Source organism: Capra hircus, chromosome 23 (genome assembly GCF_001704415.2).
Source record: "Capra hircus breed San Clemente chromosome 23, ASM170441v1, whole genome shotgun sequence".
In the NCBI taxonomy this organism is placed as follows: Eukaryota; Metazoa; Chordata; class Mammalia; order Artiodactyla; family Bovidae; genus Capra; species Capra hircus.
In genome coordinates, this window is record NC_030830.1 from 16,537,380 (window position 1) to 16,565,362 (window position 27,983).

At 50.1% G+C, this 27,983-nt stretch overlaps 1 pseudogene; it reads right to left on the minus strand.

The window, feature by feature from the left end:
- On the minus strand, nt 126–27,913 carry LOC102176480 (annotated as a pseudogene).

The window sequence follows — 27,983 nt, forward strand, 5'->3', positions numbered from 1 at the left end:
CTGCTGGGATCCCACGGGAGTTTTTCTTCCAAGGATGAGGCAGGAGTGCCAAGTGCAGAAAGTTGTCATGGGGTAAAGGCGGGGGGGAGCCCTGGGCACAGAGATCACGGGTGTCTGCGCTCCCCTCAGACGTGCCAGTCTGCTGTTTCCATGACAATGCCGGGCACTGGGGGGAGGTCAGTGTGCTCCCCCAGGGTCTGGATGAGCAAGCCTGGGGAAAATTCCAGCTCGAGGCTGAAGCAAAGGATTTGGGGTGAGCTGAGGGCCAGTGGCTCGTTCCCTGAAGCTGAGCTGTGATCACATCCCCAGGCAGGACCAAGCCTCCCCCGACACATTCCAGGGCGGCTTTACGTCTGCAGAGGTGGTGCTGTGACCAGCAGGGCAGACACTCTGGACAGCCGGTCTGTGCCGCGGACCCTGCCATCAGGCTGCCCAGGGGATGTGGACGGCCAGTATGGGCTGTGACCCGGGCAGCATCTGCGGGCCGGGCACCCAGAGCAGACCCTCCCCAGGGACAGGGACGGCCGGCTGCCTGCTCCACCCACTGCAAAGAGGCAGACCAAGCTCTGGGGCTTCCTCTCTCTCCCGCAGAGAGAGAACAAGCAGGCCTGGAGCTTGGCGAGCCGCTCTCAGGCCCCCCTGGGATCTGGGGAGAGATGGGGCCTCCAGCAGGTGTAGGCGTGTCCTGAGGGTCATCCCAGGCCCTGGGGTGGAGGGGATGAGAACAGAGCTCCCCACGGGTGGCGGGCTGGTGGCGGTCTGTCATTACTTGCACAAGGAAGGGAGCCAGTCAGGGCAAGGAAAGCCCCAGAGCCAGGCTTCTCTGGGAAACAGCAGGCAGGGTGCTGGTGCCGGAGGCCGGCGGGATCCGGAGGCCAGCGCATCGCATCACAGGTGAGGCCTTTTGAGTGACGCGTCTCAGTTTCCTTCTGGGCCTGGCTGAGGGAGCATGTGGAGGTGACTCCAGGCACATAATAAATGCCCGCTTCCTACAGGATGGGCACCGGTCTCAGAACTTGTTCCATGACCGAGTCAGAGGAATAAGGAATCCTCTGCAACTCAGCACTGTGTCTTCTGACGAATCTCCTGGTCAGCTGGGCACTGAGGAAGGGGTGGGGTGGAGAGGAAGGAGGGTGTGAAGCCCAGCCTGAGAACACGCCATGGACATGCCATCTTGTATCACGGGTGATACGAGAAGTGCAGGATCCAAGGCCCCCAGACAGAAGTGCTCCCTGAATCCTGGCTCATTCCCTGTCCTGCAGGGACAGTGAATAAGTGAGCAAACGGTGGGAGGAACGACACTTGAAGCAACTGCATATCCGGGGTGCATTTCACTCTGGATGAAACGTGATTCTAGAAAGTTCCATATGACATGGAAATGTTATAAATTGAATCATACTCCAAGAAAGGGTTTTTTTTTTTTTAATTAAAGTTTACTCAAGAACTTCCCAAGTGGTGCAGTGGTAAAGAATCTACCTGCCAAGGCAGGAGATGCAAGAGGTTCAGGGTTGACCCCTGGGTCGGGAAGATCCCCTGGGGAAGGAAGTGGCAGCCCACTCCAGTGTTCTTGCCTACCTAGAGAATCCCATGGACAGAAGAGCCTGGCGGGCTACAGTCCACGGGGTCACAGAGAGTCAGACATGACTCAGTGCACACATATACGTTCTGAGAAGTTCACACATCACAAACTGAGCACGTCTGCGTAATGAAAAGCAGAGACATTACTTTGCCAACAAAGGTCCGTCTAGTCAAGGCTATGGTTTTTCTAGTGGTCACGTATGGTGTGAGAGTTGGACTGTGAAGAAGGCTGAGCGCCAAAGAATTGATGCTTTTGAACTGTGGTGTTGGAGAAGACTCTTGAGAGTCCCTTGGACTGCAAGGAGATCCAACCAGTCCATTCTGAAGGAGATCAGCCCTGGGATTTCTTTGGAAGGAATGATGCTAAAGCTGAAGCTCCAGTACTTTGGCCACGTCATGCGAAGAGTTGGCTCATTGGAAAAGACTCTGATGCTGGGAGGGACTGGGGGCAGGAGGAGAAGGGGATGACCCAGGATGAGATGGCTGGATGGCATCACCGACTCAATGGACATGAGTCTGAGTGAACTCCGGGAGTTGGTGATGGACAGGGAGGCCTGGCGTGCTGCGATTCATGGGGTCGCAAAGAGTCGGACACGACTGAGCAACTGAACTGAACGGAACTGAGCACACCTATGAAGACCCCTCCCTGAACCCTCCATTCACTTATCCCCTTAGGACAACCTCTGTCCTGACTTCTAGGAGCATAGGTTAACGTGGTGAGGTTTCACTCTATTTGGAAGGAATCATATGATCTGTGCTCTTTGTGTCTGCCTTCTTTGGCTTGCCTTGTGTTCGTAAATTTCATCCATGTTGTTGCATGTAGTTGTGGGTTAATTTTGGTTGCTGTGGAACACTCCATCGGGTGACGATATCACTGTGTATCAGCCACTGACTGGCATTTGTATAATGACCAGGTTTATTCTACAACAAATAGTGCTCATTGGCGCATCCTAATCTGTGTGTCAGTGGATAGACGCATGCACTTCTGTTGGGTGGAATCTGAGTCAGAGGTTAGGCATATTCGCAGTTTTAAAAATGCTGTCAGTTTTCTGCAGAGGCTGCACCAATTCCCCATCTCACGAGCAGTGAATGGGGATCTCAGTCGCTCTGTGTCTCCATCAACACTTGCTATTCCCTGTGCCTTACGTTTCAGTCACGCAGGTGGGTGTCTGTTGACATTAGATTATGCTTTTAATTTGTGTTTGCCTGATGACTAATGCAGTGGAGCATACTCTTCTATGCTATCAGCCACTTAGATAAACTTTTAGAGGAAAAGCTTGATCAAATGTTGTGTTCATTTTGGTTCGGCTGTCTGTTCTACTATTATTGATTTGTAAGAGTGCTATGAGAACAGTTCTTTTGAAAACGGGAGAATCCTTTTGTGGTATGAGGAGTGTTTGACTCTACATTTAGGAACCTGAATATCAGATTTTCTCAGAAGTAAGTCACACAAGTACTTACAAATTTCAACACGGAGGTTAATCTAAGTGTGGGGGAAATTCAGCCTCAAACTTTTCCAGCTACAAAGCCTCCTCTTGAAACACCATAAGACAGTCGCTTTTTCCTCCAGTTCATTTCACGCTACTTTGCCAAGTGGGGACAGGCATGGTCATCCCGTTGGGGGCTGGAATGGAGAGGACAGTGGGCTAGTGGGCAGAGGAAAGGACACAATGGGACCAAGGTGGGTGCGAGGTCCTGAGGTGATGGGATGTGTAACCAGGCGCAACGACATGCTCAATGAGAACGCCTGGGATGAAGCGTCATCTGAGAAATGAACAAGGGTGGAGGCCTCCTGAGTTAGATGGGCAGGTGCCTGGAGAATCAGTGTCAGCCCAGGCAAGAGAAATGCTTTTGCTTAATTTGGGGACAAACCGAAAAGCCAAAATATGGAACAGAAATATCTCTGGCAGCAACCACGCCCCTCCTCAGCCCAGATTAGCGCAGGTGTGCCACTGGGCAGCGTTAAGGCCCTGCTCCTGTATTTCTAGGTGTGTGAAGCGCACGGACCCAAACTCACCCTGAGGCCCCATGTCAGAGGATGGCCCCCAGCTGTGCCCCACCAGTCTCTCCACCTATGCTATGCCAGGCATCCTGCCTGAATACAAAGTTTTACCCTCAAAAATCTCATGGTATTGTGGGAGAAATAAAAAGTAAATAATTAATATCAGGATAACGTAGTGGTTGTGAGACAGAGATTTCTGGGGTGTTAACAAGGAAGGGGTCCTACCCAGTGGCTGAGGAGGGGGACCATCGGGGTGAGAAACCTCGGGAAGGGCTTCCTGGAGGAGTCGCTGCCTTTGAGCCTATTTCTTTCCATTATTTGCAAAGAGGATATATTTGAGAAAAGTTAGGAGTTCACAAAACCCCTCCCTGCATCAGAGCAGAAGGGAAAGATTTCCAATTTCCTATCCTATTTAAATACCCCATGCTGTTATACCTAGGGTTCTTGTGACTTATGTTAATAAACCGTTTTCCCCATTTTGAACATGAACTCAGTGAAAGTTAATTAAAATGCTGTAAAATGTGACCTTGTGTGAATTAATCAATGTTAGAAAAAATGAGCCTATTTTCTCTTCCCTCCTGTTCCTTACCTTTGGAAACCCAAGGAAACATTCACTGGCCATGTACACAACGTTGTCAGGACTCACGGTTTTCAACATCCTTCTTGTGCTCACAACCACAGGAATGGACGGCTGGGTGACCAGGTGCAGACTGGAGGGCCTGTCGTGCTGTAATTCAGCAGAGACTCCGTTTACCAGGTGAGGGAAAGACGAGTGGGTGCCTGAGTAAGGGACATGGGTGGGAATTCATTGCAGATGAGGGTTGGGCGTGTAAGCTAACAGTCTCTCCCAAAGCCCGCTGAGCCAGAGGCTGAGAGAGTCAGAAGCTCACATGTGCTCTTCTGGATGGAGTCTACGACAAGACATCAGCTGAATCCACTGAGGTGCAGATGGGTGCAAGCGGCAGAAACCCTGATTCGCCATCATCTCAGCAGCGAAGCGGTTTATCATCTCACATAGTGAGTCCAGGCGGACAGCCGCTCTGGGGTTGGTTAACGCACCAGCTCACCAGTGTCTCAACGACCCAGGTTATTTCCATCTTTCTACACTGCCATCCAAAATATTTTGGATTGTCCTCACCGATTGTTCTCCTGATGGACCCAAGAAGACTGCTTTAAGGAACACCTTTAGGAAGACTGATTTTAGGAACAATACACAGACTCCGAATCCAAAGGCTTCCTCAGCGGATTTCCTGCTTAGGTCCACTGGTCAAAACGGCACCCCACACCCAAGCCTGAACAAATCATTTGTCGGGACAGATCCTTCCAACACACTGGCCTTCCAGCCAGGGGCATGGACTCTCACCCCTGGTAAAGGCGATGGCCTAGATTTCCCCAGAGGGCTTGAATGAGGATGAACAAGATCAGATTCTGTTACTAAGGCAGAACAGAAGGCCACCAAGGTGTCCACGCAGAACAAGAGGTTCCTGCTTCCTCTGCTTGGAGTTGAGGCCACAGACTTGGGGATTCAGGGTTTGCCCCTTTGAGCATCTAATTTCTTTTTTTCAGGAGCAAGTAGGCACTGGAGTCACAAGTGACAAATGAATGTAGTCAGTCGTGTCCGACCCTATACAGTCCATGGAATTCTCCAGAGCAGAACATTGGAGTGGGTAGCCTTTCCCTTCTCCAGGGGATCTTCCCAATCTAGGGATCAAACCCAGGTCTCCTACATTGCAGGCAGATTCTTTACCAACTGAACTATCAGGGAAACCCAGTGTATAATGAAGAAACAGGTTTATCAGAATGAGAACACTGGGGACCAGACCCAATATGAGCAGGTGGGGGAAGCCCTTAGCAAAGTTGTGGAGTGCCCAGAACTCAGCTTCTGATGCCAAGGGGCCTCCCTGTTCTGTGTCCTCCCTCCCCAACCCATATTCCACCCAAGGGACCCAGGGAATCCTTCTCCCCTCTGTCCCACCAATGCCTGCAAGTGGGAATGCGTCAAAGTCCACACTAAGCTTTACATAACACTGAGCCCAGGAGAGGGCCTGAAAACAGACTTGAGTCCCAGCTCTGCCACTTGCTAACTGCCGAACCATTCTGAGCCTCAATTTTCTCACCTATAAAATGAAAATAGTGATAACTACCCAACGGGCTGCTGCTTCTGCAGTCATCACTGTTCACTGTGAGAGGGCAAGCTAACCGCCAACAAGTTGAGCATCCCCGTGCCTGCAATGCAGGAGACCACCTGCAATGCAGGAGACGCAGGTTCCATCTCTGGGCTGGAAGGATCCCCTGGAGAAGGAAATGGCAGCCCACTCCAGTATTCTTGCCTAGAACATCCCTTGGACAGAGGAGCCTGGCAGGCTACAGTCCATGGGGTAGCAAGAGTCATTCACGACTTAGCAACTAAAACAGCACCACCACCTCTCCTTAATAAACATTTATTTCTCACTAACGCAGAGTCCAACAGAGATGATTCTGGTCAGCCAGCTCTCCTGCGACCCAAGGACTCAAGGATTCCTCAGGGCCTTCCATTCTGTGGCACCAGGATCTTCCAACCCAGGGATCAAACCCAGGTCTCCCGCATTGCAGGCGGATTCTTTACCAGCTGAGCCACAAGGGAAGCCCAAGAATACTGGGGTGGGTAGCCTATCCCTTCTCCAGTGGATCTTCCCGACCCAGGAATCAGACTGGGGTCTTCTGCCTTGCAGGTGGATTCTTTACCAGCTGAGCTATCAGGGAAGCCTGAAGGTATCTAAGGGAACGTCATATCTGCTTTCACTATCTAGACCCAGACACAAATTCCTTGCTGTGAACTAGGACCTCCCGAGATCCAAGGGAGCTGGAATAGAAAACTGCTGTGTGCCAGGAAGAGGAAAATACACGTGCTGGGCATCAGGCCGGTCCTTGTCGTTGCTGTTATCAGTAGCACAGTTACTGAAAAGGTGGCCATTTCCAGGGTAACTATGGCCTGTGATGTTTCATTGATGGTCCCTGTCATTACCCCAGGGAGCCAGCTCTAGGAGATGATGACCCTTAAAGGCTGGTCTGGGGTGTCAAAAAATCAGACCCCACTGCTGATGGAACGGTGAGATATGGTGGCTTCTATCTTCTCCGAGGTACCAAGCACAGTCAAGGACACGGCGGGTGTCTGGAGAGCAGGAAGCACCTGGGATGCTCCTCCATCTGAGACAGCCCTTCACGCCCAACAGGCAGGTGGAGGCCTCCTGCTCCACCCTTGGGTGGGTGAGCTGGTCACCTGCGAGCCCAGGGCCATGCTGTCTGCACCTTCTTCCGCCTCCATCTCTGTTTCATGCTTCCCCTCCTCTGCCCGATGAGTCACCGTCACGCCCTCCTCATCTCAGGCCAGCTTCTGGGGAACCACTTGAAATTTCAGGTAAACTGGAGCGTAAGAATCTCCAGAATCCCAGGCCCTGTTGAATTAAGCAGCCGAGAGGGGCATTGGGGTACTTCAGTATTCACCTCCACCTCAGTTTTCACATTCACAAATCAAAACATCACAGACGCAGACTTTGGTGTGAAATAGAATCCCTGAGCCGTGCGGGGACTCAGAGAAGTTCACGGCATCTCATCAGCACACACTTGGCCTTTAAAGGGTTCTGAGAGTGGGGCTCAGCCCATGGGCAGCCAGGTTCTCTGCAAACGAAATTGGAATCAGCAGAGAGGGCCTCTGTCGGCTGAGTTAGACTTGCTTTTCTCAGCAAGTCTACCACATTGTGGATGGGGAGCTGCTGGATCGAAGAATAGGAATTTCCCAAGATCTGTGTTCAGATCACACTGTCTGCCCAGGGGGTGTCTCAGCGCTACGCTGACCACATGGAGCCCTTCCTCTGCCTTCTGGCTCAATGTACTGTCTCCTTGGCTTTGACTGGGTCTGCCCTTGCTTAGGAACTCCTGATTGCCCTCAAACGTGGAGGTCTCTTCACTGAGGACCAAGAGCAGGTGTGTACATGGCTGTACCTCCAGTCACCTGGGGGGCTTCTGTGGCAGGGAGCAAGGCTGTTTGTGACCTCAATGGGGACCCTGTTCTCAATACCTGCACTTAAACTGAAAGTGAAGTCTCTCAGTCGTGTCCAACTTTTTGTGACCCTGTGGACTGTAGCCCTCCAGGCTCCTCCGTCCATGGGATTCTCCAGGCAACAATACTGGAGTGGGTTGCCATTTCCTTCTCCAGGGGATCTTCCTGACCCAGGGATTGAACCCAGGTCTCCCGCATTGCAGGTGGACGCTTTACCCTCTGAGCCACCAGGGAGGCCCTTAACCTGCACTTAAGGCGTCCTTATTTCAATAAACAATTATTGAATAATGTGTTGCTTACACTTCCACATAAGACTGCATCTAAAGAAAGGATTCTTAGCTAAACCCAGTTTGGAAACAACTGCAAGAAAGGGCACCATATCAAACGAGGAGCAAAGGATGCTCCTGGTGCTTCTACTCAGATTCCGTGGGGCAGAGGAATGGTTGAGGTTTCCTCCGGACCTGCCCATGCCTGGAGGAAGCAGCCGGCCGCTGTCCTGGGCTGACGCTGCAGCCTGGCTTCACCTCGAGGGCAGGGAGCTCATTTTCCCTCTGAACTCACAGCCTGCTGCCGGCGGGGGGTTGGGGGACACCTGCAGAAGCTGCTGCAGGACTGTCTGGGCATCAGAGGAGGCCACTCCACTATTCCCTGGGTCCTGGGGGCTCAGCGGGTAGGAGGCGGGCAACTGGCGGGCGGGCGGGCAGCTGCCCCCCTCTGGAGTCACCCCGCCCCCTCCGCCAGCACTGCCGTGCCATCTGCACCCGTCTGCCCAATCCTGGTCAGTGGCCGCAGTTGGTGCAGGACCATCCAGAAAAGAGGATGCTGTGACTCTGAGGAGGAGGGGCGCTGGGATCACCGCTAACCTCTCCACCTCCTCTTGCAGGTAAATGAGCTGGTCAGGAGTGGAGATGACACCCAAGGTCATGCGGGCGGTAAGGGGGAGCTGGGAACGTGATGCAAGCCCAGCCCACCCCTGATCACAGGGCACTCCCTGGCCCTGGGCCAGATGCCCTCTCCCTGCTTCCTCCACTCTCTCCCCGCTCTCCTTGTGGCCCCATCTGCATTCCACCTTCTCTGCTTCAGTCCCGACCGCATCTGCAGGGATGCCCAACACACTAGCAATGCCTGTGCCCATACCCTTCTCCCCCACCATGCGATGTGCTTAACTCAGCTTGGGGCTGGGGGCCTGGTGGCCTCTGACCACGTGGCCATTGCCTGACCGAAACTCTCTGTGACCTCAAGTAGGAGCTGCAGTCTGGAGGCCAGGGGTGCACTTGGCCGGGGCACCTGCAGCAGCCTGGACTTGCTGACCCTCTGTGCAGGCACCAGCATTAGTAACTCCCAGGGTGAGGGTGAGACGGGTCCTTGTCCCACAAGCCTGATTCTCAGACGCCAGACCTGCTTCCCTGGGATAAGAACACTTTAGAGGCCCCTGGGCAGTGTGTGGGTTTCATCTGACAAGCTCAAGGGCTGACTTGTGTCTCCAGCTTCTCCTGCCTTCCTCCTTGGTGCCACCTCCCTCCCCCATCTCCCCACCCCCCACCCGCCCAGAGCGAAGTTGTCTCTCCCTTCTTTCCAGCCGCCACGTACCTGGTATGACTTACACCCTTATATCCTGCAGCTGTATTGCAGCGACCTGCTTCATTCTCTGCCCCGGGTTTTCTCACCTGAGACACTCTGAAGGCAGAACCTACCTTCGCACCCAAGGCTGCAGGTGCTGAGAAGGGCCTCGGTCACTGCGGGCTGACTGGGATCCTGGGCACCTGGGGTCCACATCAGGGTGCAAAGGGCAGGCTGGGAGGCAGACTGAGGCTTCCCCCTCCAGCTGGGACCATGGGTGACCAGGGCAGCTGCTGATTTCCTGTGACATCACAACCCTCAATTAACCAATTAATAGCGTTAACCCTCAGCTAACTGAGAAGAAAGCCTCAAGGTGTGTATGAGGGGGCCCTGGAGCGAGCCTGACAAGCATATCTGGAGTGACCCGTCCCAGTAGGAGCTTTTTCTAGAGCCTGTCTGTGGAACGCTGAGTCCCCACGCTCTGGGAATAATAAAAGGTTCTAAGACCATCCAAGCGTGAGAAAGGCATATCCCTGTGAAGCTTCACAGCCCCTTTTGGTGTATTAAAAGCTCTGAGCGATGCTACAGTAAGAAATGTGAATTGTAAAACTATAAAACCGAAACCTAAATAATATGAAAGCAATCCCTCCCCTGACCCAGAAGTCAAGTGAGTGCCTGGGAGCATAGCCTTCTGTCCTCACAAACAACACTGCACTCTGTCCACCCATCTGGGCTCAAGTCAGCCCCTCTCCTCTGTAATTTTGTTTATGCCCACTTTCAATTTCTAAAAAAAAAAAGAAAAGAAAAGAAATAGTTTGAGCCCCAGAAAGACAGCCGGCCAATGAAATGCCGAGCTGGAGCATTACAGCATCAGCGAGGCCGCTCATTGGCTGGCTGGGCCTGAGGAGATGGCTGCAGCTGCCTGGCCCCGCCCCTCAGCCCCAGCCTTCCGCAGCTTCAGCGAGGACCAGGGGTGCTGGAAAGGTCGCGATGCCCTTGGCCGTAGGCCCCCATAGCCTGTCAGCCTGGCCATCGTCAGCTGGCAGCTGGCGCTTGCAAGCCAGTGGCAGAGAGCGCCTGCCTTCCAGCCCTGGCCTCACATCACACGCTCCTGGGTTGCCATGCTGCCACGGTGGTTTTTCGTGCTCCTCCTGGGGCAAGGGTGCTGCGATTTCTTCCTTGAGCGGATTAACCCTCCCTTCAAACGTAGCCCTTTCCACTGTGCAGCCCAGGTTGACATTAAGCTCCTCCTAATTTCTCAGTGGCTCATTCGTGTTGGCTCCCATCATCTGGCACTTGCTGCGGATGTGGTATTGTGTTGCAGGGCAACATCCACTCCTGCTTCCTACTGTTATACAGCACCTTCTGATTTTACCTGGGCGCACATATTCTGGAATAAAGACTACCTTCCTAGTTCCCTCACAGCTAGAGATGAGTAAGCTCCGGCCAATAGGAAGTTCAGCTTCAGCTTCAAGAAAGTGTTCGTAAAGAGAAGTATGCCCTGCATGTACCTTCCACTCTCTGGCTGGCTAGGATGGAGACGTGATATCTGGAACTCAAGCAGCCAGCTTGACCCATGAGGTAGCACACTAGGATTAGGGAGTAGTAAGATGCAAGACGCTGATGCTGGGAGGGACTGGGGGCAGGAGGAGAAGGGGACGACAGAGGATGAATGGCTGGATGGCATCACGGACTCGATGGACGTGAGTCTGAGTGAACTCTGGGAGTTGGTGATGGACAGGGAGGCCTGGCGTGCTGCGATTCATGGGGTCGCAAAGAGTCGGACACGACTGAGCGACTGAACTGAACTGAGCTGAAGATGAAAGAAACCTGGTCCCTGATGACTTTGGAAACCAGGTATCAGTCCTGGATTGCCTCCTCTGGACAAACGTTTTTATAAGTTATTGGGTAACTTTGGAGTTTATGATTGTGTTAATCAGGGTTCTCCAGAAAAACAGAACTAATAGGGTATATATGTATCTGTAAAGAGATATTTGTTTTAAAGAATTATCTCACACAATTATGAAGACTGAAAAATCTGAAATCTGCAGATCTAAGAAAGAGCTGATGCTGCAACTCGAGTCCAAAGCCAGTCTGGAGGCAGAAATCCCGCATCTTCAGGGCACTGCACTCAATCTCTTCTCTTACAGCCCTCAACTGATTGGACGAGGTCCACCCGCAAAATGGAGGGTATTATGTTTTGCTCAAAGCCCACTGATTTCAATTTTATCTGCATCTAAAAAATACCTTCACAGCAGTGTCCAGGTTGTTGTTTGACCCCACAGTGGGTACCACGGCATTTATGGGCTGAATTGTCCCCTCTAAACTTTTACATTGAACTCTCAGCCCTCTGTACCTCAGAATATGATGGCATTTGATGATAGTATCTTTAAAGAGGTAATGAAGTTAAACTGAGCTTGCTAGGATGCATCCTGATCCAGTCTGGCTGATGTCCTTAGGAGAAGGGGAGGTAAGGACACGCAGAGGGACAGCAAGTGTCCAAAGGGGTGAGCGTGTGAAGACGCAGCCAGAGGCGGCTGGCTGCTCCCCGAGGAGGGGCCTCAGGAGAGAGCAGCCTGCTGCCGCCGTGGCCTTGGACCCCAGCCTCCAGAAGCCGGCCAGCCTGAGCAAACCAACACAGCGGGCCTAGCCGAGCTGCCGACATGATGGGCCTCACATCGAGACCGGGAGGACTCGGGAGGCAGGCCCAGGTTGTCCATCTCTGGTGGCCAGGCAAGTTCTTATACCATGCAAGGAGCTTAGGCTCCAGATTCCTCAGTGCTGGTGGGTGATGGACTGTGGTGAGGAGGGGTGTGCTGTGGTCAAGCTCGGTCTCTGGAGAGGTCGCCCAGGACCCACAGATGGGTAGAGGAGGGTGAGCCTGCAGTCAGGAAGGTTGGTTTAGAAGCTGGCACAGAAGAATAAAGAGATGCCAGGGGCAGTGACGGAGGTAAGAGGACAGCAGAGCAGCGAATCGCCTGCTGAACCAGGGAGGGGAGTCCGGCAGGAATTCCACGGGTCCCATTGGAGAGGCTGTGGGGACGGGGAATCACCAACCCAAGAGGAGCCTGCAGGCCGTGGTGGGCACGGCCAACAGCTTGTCTGGTTTCAGGCATGCTGAGCTGTGTGTATCTGGGGGACGTCACTGAGGGCTTCCGAGGTAGTTTCACATGCTCATTTGGAACTCAAGGGGCAGTCTGCTTGGAAACCCGGATGTCTATGTCCGTTTCTCTCCAGCAATTAAATTTTTAGGAGCTGTGAATATTCCCTCCATGTGTGCCTGTCTCAAACTTTCCCCAACGTACCTGGCTCTGTGGTTTTTCTCTTTTCTTTAATACTTCCCTAGTTTTGATTTTGTTTCTATCTGTAATCCATATAAGACTTGTTTTTGAAATGTACTAAAGTAGGGATTTATGATGGATATAGCCAATTGTCCCAATATTTTTATTCATTTATTTATCATCGTGGCTGCACCATGTGGCATGTGGGATCTTAGTCCCTGACCAGAGATTGAACCCACGGCCCCTGCAGTGAAAATGCGGAGTCTTAACCCCTGGACCTCCAGGGATGTCTCTTCTTTTTTTATTTTTTATTTTCATTGTCAATATAATGAAAATTTTAGAAAAGAAGCAGACATTTTGAGGACTCCCTGTCACGTGAGAAAAGTGCAACGTCATAGCGAACATAACTCACATTTTACTGGCGTGGGGTCTTTCCTTCATCCAGTATCTTTGACTCTCTCCTCCCAATATTCGGGACTGCTGTCGTGCTCAGAGGGACCTGCCCTAGGGCTGCACGAAGCGGCCTGGCTGCTCTTCTAAAGGCAGATAACCGTAGAAAAAGCTTTTTTTTCCCCACCTGGAACTGTTTCCCAGGAGCCAAAACCTATTCCTGGTGAAGTCCTCCCTGCCAGGAACAATCGTGTCGGGAAAGAACAGAACGCGATCAGGAGCAGCTTGGCCCTTTAGAGCCTGCAGTTGACTGTCCCTGCCAGCTGTGACCCCGGTCACTCTCTTGTTAGTGGGCACCTGCTCTGAGCCAGGTCCCGAGCTCTCTGGTGACATCTGGGCCTTGGCATCCTCATTTAACAAAAGCAATGTTAAAAAAAATACCTGTCTTGCAGGGTGATTGTGCCACATAAAAGGAAGTAATCCATGCAGAAGGACCTCTCACCACGCCTGCCTCGGGGCAGGAAGTCTGTCAATATCAGGGTATCCTGTGGCTGAAAACCTGGCCTCTAGTTACTCTCTTTCCCTCCCCAATTAAACACACCGGTGGCGGCAGCGGCACCAGCAAGATGCAGTCCAGCTACTTCTTCTAACCGTTTCCTGCTGGAGGGACGTCCATCTCCCCGGTTAGTTGGAAATGACAGGCTCCTGGACCTCGTGGGAAGCCCTGAGCTGCTTGATTCGTTGGTTCCCATCCCTGCACCTCGTTCTGAAGGCTTCTCATCTCGGGAATTCACGGGCTCAGGCAATGGCGTGTCACCTCCAGTCTAGGAGGTGTGACAGCCACCTCGCCTGGCACGAAATGAAACAGAGTGCGATTAACTCTTTGTTGCCCAGCAAGGACCTCTAGTCCCCAAAGACCTAAAAACCTGGGGTCTCCCCTACAGGGGGAGGGCTCCTCGTGGGGAGGCCTTTGCTCCCTCCAACTCCCCAGGGAAGACGCAGAGATCTCAGGGCGCCCCTGCCGGGCCCCACTGGGCCAGCTCTCAGGACCAGGTTCCTGCCGGCTGTTCTGCCGTGTGATGGGGCAGCCGCCATAAGGCCCCTCTAGCTGCAGACGCCCGGCTCCGGATGAGGACACTGCAGTCTGTCTGTTTCTTCTTGCAAACACTGATGGCGTCCTGAACATCTTTGCAAAGTGAACCTTCCCTGACTAGCAGCTGAAGGAGAGCCACACGGGCTGGTTCCTGAGCTGTTTTCTACGCAATCCTCAAGGTGACAGCGGTGGTGATAAAGGTGCTAATGACGGTTGTAAAGCCCTCAGTAGCTCCCATTTATTGCCCTGTTCGGCTAAAGACCTGGCAGATCAAGGCCCCTCTGGCTTTTTACTTACTGCAGGCCAGAGGCGGCTAAGTGGCTTGTGCGCATCCTAACACTTTCTCTCCCCACTGTCCAGCTCTGTCCCTATCTCACTTTAGAAACAAGAGGCAAAGAGGTCGTCCAAGGCTGGGCGGCCAGCAGTGGCAGAGCCGAAGCTGGTAGCAGGTCCGTGAAGCTAGCACTGGGCTGAGCTCCTGATGGGGGCACCACCCGTGCCCCTGGCGGGCTGCCTGGGCGCCCTGCCGGGTTTCCTTCCTGCAGGGCCCCTCGGGTAGGGATGGAAGGAGCGGGGTTGGGGGCGGGGGGGTCTATTGATTGACTGAAATTGGATTTGTTGACACAAACTGCCAGCGTTTCACGGTGATGAAAGGATTGCCCACCAGCCTCATAACAAGCTGAGATTTCCCTGAGGGCTGCCCGAGCTGCTGGTGCGGTTCTTTGTCAGGAGAAGAAAGCAATTAGGAGCATGGGGAAGTTATTAGGCCTTATTGCTTCGCTCGGCTCCTGCAGCGGGGAGGGGCGCGGATTTCGGGCCCCCAGGCTACGTGCTGTGGGTTCTGTTTTCGCGGCATCCCCCGTGTGCAGCCCGTCGGGGGGACAAACAGTGAGGACGCTGACTCCAAAGCAGGTAGAGAAGGCGCACACAGACCGGGTCGCCCAAAGAAACCAGCAGGTGGAAGCAGCGTTTGCTGGCTTTAAAAATAGCATCGCTGTATTCTAAGCACAAACCCGGAACGCACGGCGCGCACACCTCTCTGCTGCGCTTTGCGCATCCCGCTCCACGTTCTGTCACGTTAAAACTATTCAGGCTGGCGTAGTTTAAAAGACACATTCAGGGAAGCTGGCCCGCTCTACGCCTCTGCAGAGCGGCGGGTAAAGGAGGAAGCAGTACTTCCGTGGGGGGAGGGGGGCTCAAGGAATCGCTTACTGGGATCTCAGAGATGCCCGGGAGTGTGGGTGAGCAGGTGGGGGGCGGACCATTAGGGATAATGCCACCTGACATTTGTGCAAGTATTACACCCAACAGAGCACTTTCACTGACACTGCTTTACTTTTTGTTGTGATAATGTAGACGTAATATTTTCCATCCTAATCCTTTTTAAGCGCACAAATCTGCTCCATTAAGCACATCCTTGTCCTGCAATCATCACCACCATCCATCCACAGACATTTGTCCCCCAATCCCAGCCCCTGGCAACCACTGTTCTTTCTGCCTCTAAGAGCTTGGCTGTCTAGGCGACTCAACATAATATTGACCTTTTACTGACTGGCTTATTGCACTAAGCATGTCTTTGGTTTCATCCACTTTGTAGCATGTTTCAGAATTTCCAAAACTGAACAATGTGCCATGGTACCCACGGACCGCATTTTGTTCATCCGTCCATCCATCAGCGGGTTATTTCCACGTTTTGGCTGTTGTGGGTAATGCTGCCATAAACACGGGTGTACAACAGGTCAGACCTCTGTTTTTACTTCCTTTGTGTCTATACCCCGAAGCACAATTGCTGAATCGTATGGTGGTTCTATTTTAGGTTTTTGAAGGACTGCTGTGCCATTTTCCATGGCCTGCACCATCCTACATTCCTACCAGCACTGCACAAGGGTTTACCCTCTGCGCATCCTCACCAGCACCTGCCATTCCTGTCATTTCTGATATTAACCTTCCCGGTAGATGTGAGTGGTAACTCATGGTGATCTTGATTTGCATTTTCCCAATGATTAGTGACGTCGAGCATCTTCTCTTACACTTGCTGGTTATTTTCATATCTTCTTTGGAGAAATGTTTATTTGAGCCCTTTGCCTGTTTTTTTTTTTTTTTTAATTGTTTTAGTCACATTGCTTTACTTTTCTGCTTACAGTGGCTGGGGCTAGAGTTATGGATAAACCCCATTTTACAGAGAGGAAAAAAATCACAGGTGTCTTAAAACTTGCCTGCAGTTTCCCAGGTGGTTGGCTGTCAGCTCTGACTTTCAGAGCCTCCTTCTCTTGGCCTCTGGAACTGCTGATCGGGGTAGAGCATCCCAGGCTGAAAAAGAGTAGCTGGTGGCCACACCTGCGGGGGCTGACAGGTGTCACACGCGAGGTGAGGAGGAACTGGGCAGGTGAGGGGGGAGGAACGTCAAAAGCAAGGGACGAGTGTCGTGCCCACGCCCACATCTGCACAGGCCATCAACAAATGCCCGTGCAGTGTTGGCCCCGTTCCAGGCTGACACGTGGGAGGTGAGCAGGAGAAGAAGGTGTTGCCCCTGCGGTATTTATGTCCTCCAGCCACCCTCACGTGGCCGCAGAGCCCTTAATACCTGGTCCTCTCCATGAGAAGTGCTGTCATGCACCAGAGACCAAAAATGGAAAGGACTTCATGAAAACTTTTCCCTATTGGTTACATGTTGGAAAGATAACATTCTGGGTGTCTGGGGCTAAATACAGTATATTACTGCTTCCTTCTGCCCTTTGATGTGTGGCGACTATTAACTGGACGATTACATATTAGGCTCATGTTGCATTTATACTGAACAGCGCTGTTCCCGCCAAAGCCAGGGACACAAGTAAAGAAGCGAATAAACAGATGTCGCCACATCAGGAAGTGAAGGGTGGAGTGGACTGACGAAAGCTGGGGTGGAGCGGAGGGGCTCCTCTCAGGGGCCGGGCCCGCTGCGGAGATGGTGTCTGGGCAGAGACCTGAAGGCGGGGCACAGGGCAGTGTGGCGGGAGGGGTGAGCCTGGGCTGGGGAGGCAGGCTGGAGAGGCCAGCGAGCAAGGTCCTCCCGCAGCTGCAAAGGCTGGCTGACTCGCCGGGGTGACTGACAGCAGACCCAGGGAAGAGTGACAGCAGGGACAGTCCCCACGAGGTGCTGAGCCAGCCAGCCTCGGGGGACCTCAGGGGCTGCTGGTTTGGGATGGAGGGGACCCCGTGGTGGGGCCAGAATTCATGTCTGCTCCTGAATCTGGGACCTCATTTTGCCAACAAAGGTCTATCTAGTCAAAGATGTGGTTTTTCAGTAGTCATGTATGGATGGGAAAGTTAGACCATAAAGAAGGCTGAGCGCTGGAGAACTGTTGCTTTTGAATTGTGGTGTTGGAGAAGACTCCTGAGAGTCCCTTGGACCGCAAGAAGATCCAACCAGTCCATCCTGAAGGAGATCACCTCTGAATATTCACTGGGAGGACTGATGTTGAAGCTGAAACTCCAGTACTCTGTCCACCTGATGAAGAGTGGACTCATTAGAAAACACTCTGATGCTGGGAAAGATTGAGAGCAGGAGGAGAAGGGGACAACAGAGGATGAGATGGTTGGATGGCATCACCGACTCAATGGACACGAGTTTGAGCAAACTCTGGGACGTAGGGAAGGACAGGGAAGCCTGGCGTGCTGCAGTCCATGGGGTCGCAAAGAGCAGATGCGACTGAGCCAGTGAATAACAACAGCTTGAATCTGAGTTGTGCTGTGGCATTTGAGTGGATACATGCAGTTCTTGTTTGGAGAGAGAGGTCTGGAGCTTGGAAGAGTCGCTGAGACAGAAAGGACAGGGCATTAGAGGCCACCTGGCAGGACACCCTTGGATCCTTGTGCACAGACGGGGTCATGAGTGTTCCCCGGGGGGTGATAACTGGTCAAATCCGGTTTGAGTCCTGGCTCCTCTGCCTCCTGCTGCTATTCGACCACAGACCTGTGGGTCCTTGTGAGGTGCCTCCTGCTTCCTCGTTCTCAATGTGGGCTGGCCCTAGGATGGCCTGGCCAGGGACTGTGGTCCTCTGCTGGCCCGAGCCCAGCCCTAAGGGGCACAGCAGCAGCTGCCTCATCTCTTGGTGCCCCAGGCCCTTCATAGAGACTCGCCTGTCCTGAGGTCATCATGTTGGGAGAAAGGCCCCTGCTCCGTGAAGGGGCTGGATAGGGGGACAGAGAGAGACAGAGGCCCAAACAGCCCCGGCCTTCCAGACATTCTCACCGAGGCCCTGGAGTACAGACTGTCTGTCCTTGCCCTGCCTTTTGTGACCCAAGTTTATGACCCACAGAAGGGCGAGGTATAAGAAAAGTAAGTTGTCGGTTGAAGCTACTAAGTTTTAGGGTAGTTTATTCAGCAATAGATAAAGAGAACAATAGGTGAAATGGGAGAATAATACTTATTTGGTTGTTGGGAGGAGGATGTGAAATTTGAAGCGCAATTTTTGGCTCTGGGTTGGTACTAAGTAACCTTCCCTTTTCTTTCCATTGTACAGCTTATGCTATAGAGTCAGAAACCTGTCTTGTCTTAGTTCAGCCTTGCAGAATGGCAGAGAGGGAACTGAAGCCCTATTTCATGTCATATATATATATTTTTTAAATGTATGGAAATATTGATCATGAAATTATAGTAGATATTCTCTATGTGTTAGTCAACTCTTTTCGACCCCATGGACTATAGCCTGCAGGGCTCCTCCGTCCATGGGCTTTCCCAGGCAAGAATACTGGAGCGGGTTGCCATTCCCTTTTCCAGGGGGTCTTTCTGATGCAGGGGTTGAACCTGGGTCTCCTGTATTGCAGGCAGAGTCTTTGCCATCTGAGCCACCAGCGAAGCCTGATATTCCCTACATTCGATCGAATATCTCACCTTGGTTACACTGGTTTCGAGTCACATTTTGCCTTTCTTTTGTTGACACCTGTGTTGAAGGTGCCAGACATACCCAGGGAGCTCTTGGATGACTGAACCTGTCAGTCAGGCTGCCCAATGGATGCACCTATTTTCTTCCTTTTTTAATAGATCATACTTGCCTTTATTTTGAGCCTTCATTTTTTATTGCAGTATAGTTGATTCACAATGTTTTTTTTTGAAGTCTCAGGTGTACAGCTAAGCGATTCAGTTATTATTTAGTCGCTCAGTCATGTCCAACTCTTTGCGACCCACGGACCGCTGCATGCCAGGCTTCAGTCATACACATGTATCTCTCTCTATAGAATCTGATCTTCCCCATATTCTTCTCCATTATGCTTATTACAAAATACCGAGCAGAGTCCCCTGTGCTACGCGGGAGGGTCTCGTCAATTATCTATTACGAGCTAGATTGTAGAGTGCGGATGTTAACCCCAAGCTCCAGATTCATCTCTCCCTCATCTCTTCCCTTTGGTGACCATACGTTTGTTTACTACGTCTGTGAGTCTGTTTCTGTTTTGTAAACGAGTTCATCTGTGTAATTTTTTAGACTCCACACGTAAGTGGTATCATGCAATGTTTGCGTTTCTCGCTCTGATTTCACTTAGTATAATTGCTGGGTCCACCCATGTGCTGCAAATGGGCACCCTTTTTTTAAACTCTTTTTTATGGATGAGTAGTAGGCCATTTTGAATAAATGTGTGTGTGTGTGTGTGTGTGTGTGTGTGTGTGTGTGTATATGCTGATTTTATTATTTATGCCTGTTCTGACCCCACACATATTTTTGCTCATAATTATTTAATATGTGAAGCGAAAGTTGCTCAGTCATTTCTGACTCTTTGTGACCCCAGGGACTATACAGTCTACAGAATTCTCCAGGCCAGAATACTGGAGTGGGTAGCCTATCCCTTCTCCAGGGGATCTTCCCAACCCAGGGATTGAACTGGGATCTCCTGCATTGCAAGCGGATTCTTTACCAACTGAGCTATCAGGGAAGCATGATAAAAAACTTCAATTTGATTTAAATTCTTTATTAAAGTGAATCCACTATGCTTCACCCAGGTTGAGTCTTTAATGAGAGGAATTATAGAGAAGATTATGGCCAAGAGGAGCAGTGGCCTTTGCTTCTCCAGGAGGAAGCTCTGTGTAAAGATGGGAGAGGAAGTGCAGCTCCCAAAAGTATACCTGTCCCCTGAGAGCAGATGGAGCTGACCAGGAGGCAGCTGACCAGGCAGCCTGTGAGCTCACAAGGGATCTGTGACCGCAAGGCTTCTGTTTCCATGCTGTTTAGTCCTGAGAGCAGAGACAGTCAAAGAAGAGATCATTTTGGTGGTTATAAATCTGTTTGTTTTTTTATTCTATTTTATTGTTTGATTTATTTATGACCAATAAATGAATTTTTAAATTACTGATGCTGGAAAAGATTGAGGGCAAGAGGAGAAGGGGGTGACAGAGGATGAGATATTTGGATGGCATCACCGACTCAATGGACATGAGTTTGAGCAAGCTCCGGGAGTTGGTGATGGACAGGGAGGCCTGGCGTGCTGGAGTCAGTGGAACTACAAAGGGTCAGACACAGCTTAACAACTGAACAACACCGGCAGTTCAGTAGCTGAGACTCTGCTCTTCTATCGTAGGGGGCACAGGTTTGGGAACTAAGAGCTCTCGTGAGAAGTGATGTGGCCCTCCCCCCAAAAATTTAAAAAAATAAAGGAAATGCTTTTAATATTTCACCACTTTGTGTAATGTATGCATGTATGTTTATAGACTGCTGCTGCTACTGCTAAGTCGCTTCAGTTGTGTCCGACTCTGTGCGACCCCATAGACGGCAGCCCACCAGGCTCCCCCGTCTCTGGGATTCTCCAGGCAAGAACACTGGAGTGGGTTGCCATTTCCTTCTCCAATGCATGAAAGTGAAAAGTGAAAGGGAAGTCACTCAGTTGTGTCCGACTCTTAGCGACCCCATGGACTGCAGCCTACCAGGCTCCTCTGTCCATGAGATTTTCCAGGCAAGAGTACTGGAGTGGGGTGCCATTGCCTTCTCCGATATTTATAGACTAAAAAATCATTTTAAAGAAATTTTCTATCTTAAGAGTAAAAAATAAAATGCTATGAGTCTTCCTTAAAAATCATGAGCAATTGTTACTAATTAATTTCTAACCTACATCTGCTTTAAAAGATTCCAAAGATTATCTGGATTCTTCCCCTCTTCTGTCCTTGAAGCCTGGAATACTGGTTTCAAAATTAGATAAGTAATGCTCACACTCACGCTTTCATTCATTCACTCACCCATCAAAACTCTCTTGCATGCCTACAAACTCTGAGATGCTAAGACAAGAAATAGATCAGCAATTTACAGAGATTTACCAGCAGCACCTCATGATTCCTTTGGGTTTTGGCGTTGCTTTTCAGAGCCAAGGAGTTAGCCAAAGAAATGCTATTCTAAGTGGCCCTGAGATCATAGAAGATAAAAAGGATCACTGTACTGTGGAGAGATCTCTAGCAGACACCAAGGAATAATGAAGTCAGGGAGCCAAGACCTTACTCCTGGAGGTGTAGGCGCTTAGGTTCCAGAAGACACCCAGGGCCATTTGTTTGAGCCAAATGACGCTCTTTTGGACAGCTATCCAATTGTTGCCTATATAATTCCAGCCAAGGATAAAAAATTCCATAGATCATCACTGTCTGCTGTAATTGCTAGGATGATTTTTCTTAAGCCAAGGTGAACTCTCCCACCTGGTACTCTTTTCCAGTGATCTCACCATGCCCTGTGATTCCACAGAATGTCAGCCTCTTTCTTCACGGGTCCTCGGCCGAGGAGGATCCAGGTGTGATGCCTCCTCGGGATTTCTCCAGGCTACACTCGCCACCCCCAGGTCCTTCATCACCTCCTCACGACGACTCTTTCCTAACTGCCCCCCGCGCTTCCTTTGCACACACCGCATTTGTCACCGTCTCCCCTCGAACTTAGTGCCAGGGTCACGTGGCATTCTCCATGAGCCGATCGCATCCTCCAGCTCGTCACCTCCACCTGTTCCACCTTCCCCACTGTCATTCTCTGAATCAATCCTTGCTTGTCTTTCAACACCTGGGCACCTTGGAGAGTCTCGTCGGTGTCCTTAGGAATGAAGGTGGCCCAGGAGAACATACATCCATTTCTCCAGAGGAGGCTGCACTGTGTGAGCAGGGCACCCCCAGCCCTGTGCTCAGGAGAACAGCTCTCTCTTTAATGTTGCTTACTTTCCGTTGCGCTGGGTCTTCGTTGCCGTGCGAGGGCGTCTCACTGCACGGCTTCTGCTGTTGCACGGGCTCCAGGCCCGTGGGCCACGGTGGTTGTGATGCACAGGCTTAGTTTCCTGTGCATGTGGGGCCTTCCCTGGACCAGGGATGGAACCCATCCAGCGTTCCATCTGTCCCCTGGGACTGGCAGACAGATTCCTAACCACTCTACTGCTGGGGAAGTCCTGACAACAGTTCTTTCTGTGCTAAGGTGTTAAGAGGCTTCCCTCCACAGTCCCAGGCAAGGAGACACTGCGTGGGACGTGATCACCATACAGAATAGCTCTTAATAATAAATAGAAAAACGCACGCGTGTTTGCTGTGACATTCGCCATTCCCTGTGAAATGCAAAATATTCGTAGTGTCAAAATGTGGTACCGAGGAGCTGTGGGGCCCTGGCTGAACCGCCCAGCTTCTCCCATCCTCAGTCCTTTTTCAGCTCCCTTGCCGGCGTGGCAGTGACAGTCACTTGCTAATCCGCCTCCCAGGGAGAGAGACCTGTGTTGGGCCTGCCGGACGCAAGCGAGCGGCCTTGTCACGGGGACTGTGGTTTTGACAGATGGGAGGAGAATATTATCAGCGCAGCACAGCCCAACTCAGACGTGTCCTGCCTTTGCACTCTTCAACTGTTCCCAGTATCCCCTGCAGGATTTGTCGATGCAGCTGCTTCAGAGGCCACCAGGACTCTCGGAAGAGCCTGTTGAATGTTGTCACACCTTATCCTGGTTCTCCGTCAGGGGTGCTCACCTGACAGCCTCCCTGGAGCAGCATTTAGTTTCCATTAGGCAACAAGCTTCGTTTTCATCGGTCCCTTCGTTAGTCACTCACCCCCTGGCTGGTGGCCGGTCCTCTTATTGGATGTGAACACTCTGAGCATCCAGGTAGCAAAACCCCCAGAAACCCAGGCTCTGCCCTGAGGCCCCAGCTCCCACTGTGGTCTCTAGTCCCCGCTGCCTCCAACTATGGAGTTCTGTGCCTCGACTCTCTTTAACCTCCAACGGCTGAAGAAGAATAAAAGGTACACAGACAACCACAGAAAACAGCAGTTTATTAACCTGGACTGATCCAGGAAGGGCTATAAAACGAACACCCTAGCCTATGGAGGGTCATAAATAACAAAGATCATTTTCCCATGTTTTACGCAAGTATAATTTTTGGTGGTAAACAGTAAGATGATATATATGTGTACTTCCTATCCCAAACTGTACACAATTAGCATTTAGAAGACTGTAATTATAGCTTGGTTGGGCTTTTGGTAGGTGCTAAAATTGATTTCTTGGCTGAATTATTTTGCAATAGACTTAAACCACTAATTGTACACCTAAACGAAATTGAGTGTGAACAAATCGAATACCTTTTATTTTACCTTGGATAATAATTTATTGATGCAAATAAAGCTCCTTAATTAAATCTGGCATAGCCAGGCCTGTGGAGGCCCACATAAAGACACTCTGTCACCCAGCTTTAGTGGTGATTTTAATTTTAGAATAATGCTCTGCTATTCTTAGAGAGAATTGTGTATCTATTAAGGACTGTGGAGGTAGTGGGTTGTTTGAAATCAGTGCTGCTTTGAATTTCAGATGGATTTAGGACAGATCTTTTTGGGAGAAGTGCTACTGATTTATAAATTAGAATTAAATATAGCCAAAACTGAAACCTAGGTTACTATTCCTGAAAATAACTTCTTAATTCAGAAGCTTCCAAAGTCTCTCAAAAAAGAGAAGAAATGGGTCAGTTGTGGAGATGCACTTTTATTCTGATCAATACATGTTAGAAACTTGATCAAAGAGAAATGATTAATACAACTGCATTAGTTTCCTAGGGCTTCCATAACAAAAGACTGCATACCAGACAGCTTAAAAAAAGAAGCGTCTTGTCTCACAGCTCTGGAGCCTAGAAATCCAGAATCAAGGTACCAGCAGGCGCCTCCTCTAGCTTCCGGTGGCTGTCACGTTCCTTGGCATCCTTGGACTTGCAGCTGAATGACTTCCGTCTCTGCCTCCGTCATCACACAGCTCCTCCCAGCATGTGTCTCTGTCTCCACGTGGGATATGAAGGCACCAGTCATCCTGGAATACGGCGTAGTCCTCCCACTCTACTGCTGTGTGACTTCATCTTCACTAACTACCTGTGTCCAAATAAAGTCACATTCCCAGGTACTAGGGGTTCAGACTCCAACACAGATATTTTGGAGGGGGACATAATTTAACCTTGAATAATAAGAAAAAATATCCTTTCCCAGTTCTATGTATCTACTTGGGGAGGCAAACAGAAACTTAATGAGCAACTCACGCAAACAAGAATTGCTTGATACGTATATTCTCAGCCTCTTTTAATTCCCCTTAATCACATCCTAAAGGAGATCAGTTCTGGATGTTCACTGGAAGGACTGATGCTGAAGCTGGAACTCCAATACTTTGGCCACCTCATGCGAAGAGCTGACTCATTGGAAAAGACCCTGATGCTGGGAGAGATTGGGGGCAGGAGGAGAAGGGGACGCCAGAGGATGAGATGGCTGGATGGCATCACCGACTCAATGGACATGAGTCTGAGTGAACTCCGGGAGTTGGTGATGGACAGAGTGGCCCAGCGTGCTGCGATTCATGGGGTTGCAAAGAGTTGGACACGACTGAGCGACTGAACTGAACTGAATCACATCCCAATCGAATATAAGAACCATTATACCCGGAGGGATGTAAAAGTACGTGGTGAAATGAAGGCAACTTCTTCCTGTTTCCCCTGAGACTAGAAGAAGAATGAGGGTTCACCTGCGGTAGGAGAGCCTTAAAGCAATACGCACTTGCGTCAAAATGGTAGGGCATCACGTGACTGGGAAGCCGCCCCGGCCCTTCTCTGTGGGTGTTAGTACCATGGACGGTTCTTCCCTGCCGGAGATGGACGGACTGGAGACAGTTTTGGAAGAAAGAGGTGGATTGGCTCAGGCTTTCAAACTGTTTCCCAGAGCCTTGAAGTTGTACAAGGCACATATGTGGGGTTCGTCCATGCAAACCCCTTCACTTTGTAGAGGAAGAAGGAACTCGCTCTGTCCTGTGATTCTCCAGACATCGAGTATATTTGAGTTCATCAGGCTATTTATGTTCTTTAAAAGCTGTCTCCTCTCTAATCTTTGGCTCGTAGCTAGTCTCCCACCCACTGGCGATGTCTTAATAATGTCTTTTGTGATCCAGAGAGCCAGCTTCTCCTGCGTGGCTACAGTGGTATTTTCCTTATAGTGTGTGTGTGTGTGTGTGTGTGTGTGCACAGACATTGTGAGCATATGTTCTCCACAGGACCTTCTGGAAGGGTCTCCCCTCAGCATTGTCCCTAGGGCCGCCCCTGCCAGAGCCGCAGTGTTGACAGTGGTCCACTGCCAGCCAGCACTGCGAGGGAACCGATCCATCCTCGAAGCAGGAACAAGCTGTGTTTCCCCGCCTACACCCGTGACTCGTAGCAGCCCCCGCCACCCCTCCCATTGTTATAAAGCTGAGAGAAGTGTCAGGACAATGCAGGGAGGGGACGTGGAGCCCTGGGTCGCCTTGTGGCCTCTGGACTTGCTCGGGACTGATCCTAAATGTACCGTTTCCATCAGATGCCTGAGTGACGTGGTGGATGTGATGATGTCCTCCTGTGATGAGCAGTTCTGGCCATATAATCACTTGATGCTCCGTTTTCAGCCTGATTGCTGTCATCTATCATCACTTCAGGAGCATCTATCGTTTTTATTTTAAAACTTTTTCCAAGTTCTTCCTAGTTTCTTTTATTTTTTTTAATTCAAAATCTATCTTTATTATTATTTTTTAAAATGTCTTAATTTTTAAATTATTATTTTTTTGGTTGCTGCACCGCACAGTATGCAGAAGCTGAGTTCCCTGGCCAGGAACTGAAACTGCACACACCCACACACACCCCCCCACCCCCGGACCCCCACCCTCCCACCGCCGCCCCCCGCCTTTGGAGCATGGAGTTTTAACCACTGAACTGCCAGGGAAGTCCTGGAGCTGTTTTGCTTTTTGTTGTTGTTGTTGTTTTTAAACTTTCACTCAGTAAGTTTAATGACAACACTCAATTCAGTAGAGTACAAAACAGGATAACACAGCTTTGGGTGACTGACAAGTCCTTTATTCTATATTGTCCCTTTAGGGTTTTATTTTTATACCAATACTGTGATATGCTTTAAATATAGATCAGTAAATAAAAGTATTAAAAATACAAGTACAGAAAATACATTCAATAAATTAAAGCAAAAACAAAGCTCTGGAACAAGATGAGCCTTAACCAAAACTGTTTGTATATACCCAGGGAGCTACTTTTTTGAGCCTTATCCCAGGTCTCTGGTCTCAGCGACCCTATTTAATACACACATCAGCCAAGAAAGGCCCGCAAAAGGTTTGATTTAAAAGGTAAGCAGATGTAGACTTATTTTGTAATACACAAAGTGCTGATTTCAGTAGATCCATTAAAATAGAGAGCATCTGAGAAAGATCATCAATCAAACAGTCAATCAATCCAAATTAATGTCAGACATCAGTTTTACAGCACTCTTTTAAAATCTATATAAATTTCAAATTTTTGAATAGTTTCTTAAACTTTATAGAAAACTCTCTACAATCTCAAATGCTTATTAACATAAGCATGCATGAAATACCTTTGTAATAGAAACAGTTGCTCAAATGTTACTAAGGTACTATCTATGGTCCTAAAATAGGCCACTTCCGTCTAATAATAATGGATCATCATAATAGGTGCATGAGTGTATTGTGGTAAACAGAACCGCTGTGTACATGAGCCGTACCTGAGGCTCCAGTAGTCATGGGTGTGAGGTGACCACAGGACGTCCAGTTCTGAAGCCTCCACAGTGTGCGCGGCTGCAGGGCGACCTTTAGGATCTTCATCAGTGCGCACGGAGAAGAGCTCGGTTCCTCTCTGGTACGTTTCACCCAGTTCTTCCATGGTAATAGGCGGCCTCATTCCCAAAGCTGCCTAGCAGGCATCATTGTCAAAGTCACTTTCATCAAAAGTTTCATCATCATCATCGTCTGGAAAACTGATGTGTGGGATAGATAAAGTCATCATTGCCCACTGAGTAAGGCCAAAGGCAAATACGTCTGCCTTGTTGGTAGTAATACCATCCTCCTCCAGAGCTTCCTTAGGTCTCCCAGGCTCAGTGCTAAAGGATCAGGTCTCAGGGGCAGTCACAGTCATGCTTTCATCCAATGGTAGAGAGACTCCTACATCACAGATTTTAATTGTTTCAAAGTCACCTTTAATAACAATGTTTGAAGACTTTATATCTCCACGGAGCAGTTTCTTATCTTGGTGTAGATGCTTTAACCCTCTTACCATGTTCAAAGCAACTTTTAAAATTATGGCTGCTGGAGAAGGATCTTGGCTGTCTTTATTTTGTTCTTCTATTAAGTCATTCAGAAACTTTTCACCTCCATATTCCATAGCAAGGTGGACAACCCTCACCAGCTTCAGTGAAAGCTATAATGTTTGGATGATTGCGTCTTTTCAAATTCTTAGCTTCATGAGCTAGTCTCTTTAGATACATACTCTGATAAACATCATTACATCTAGGATTAATCTTTTTCACAGCCCAAGGAGAATGAGACAAGACTCTTGGAGATCTTTTCTTAAGGTAGACATTTACTCTAGTACCAAAGCTAAGCTTCTGCATAAATGGAGAGGCGGGGATATTTACACATGGCGTTAAACATGACGCAGACTTCCTTTTTTCGCATTATCTGCTCGGTGTCTTGAAACTATTGGTTTTTTCCATTGTAATAATCGCTCAAGGTCTGGAGCCACGATGTAGGATGCTGAGACATCCAGGGAAAGGCTATTTTGAA